This window comes from Penaeus monodon, chromosome 21 (assembly GCF_015228065.2).
Source record: "Penaeus monodon isolate SGIC_2016 chromosome 21, NSTDA_Pmon_1, whole genome shotgun sequence".
Lineage (NCBI taxonomy): Eukaryota > Metazoa > Arthropoda > Malacostraca > Decapoda > Penaeidae > Penaeus > Penaeus monodon.
In genome coordinates this window covers 24,782,001-24,782,365 of record NC_051406.1, presented here as the reverse complement: position 1 = coordinate 24,782,365, position 365 = coordinate 24,782,001, and the positions used below count along the sequence as shown (strand labels likewise).

Here is a 365-nt window from a genome sequence, read left to right as displayed (position 1 = left end):
TGTGGTGCTGGAGGGAGAGGAGAAACAGAAGAGGATGAAGGGGAGCAATAGAAAAAAAGAGGAAGAAGTGCAGGAATACGAATAGAAATTGGAAGAAACGAAAATAGGGGAGGACTTAGACGGAGGAGGAATGAAGGAGTAACGCCACTCTTGCGGTTTTGAAGTCGAGAGGGGAGGAAGGATTGAGTAAGTGAGTGTGTGTGAGAGTGTGAGGAGGAGGAGACGACGTTGTTCCGAGAATGGAGCCCCTCGCCTCCTCGCCTCCTCGCCTGCTCCTGAGGGAAGCCATGCGAAGGTGAACTGGACACTGGCTCGGGCTCTGCTGTGCGCTAGGTGGGCGTCCGCTGCACCTGTTCGCCTGTGAG

At 54.5% G+C, this 365-nt stretch overlaps 1 protein-coding gene across 1 annotated transcript in view; it reads left to right on the top strand.

Moving 5' to 3' along the window:
* The window catches only part of LOC119586376 (protein MLP1 homolog), a gene marked incomplete in the record, with an annotated part of 73,375 nt that overhangs the window by 1,204 nt on the left and 71,806 nt on the right, over positions 1-365 (top strand).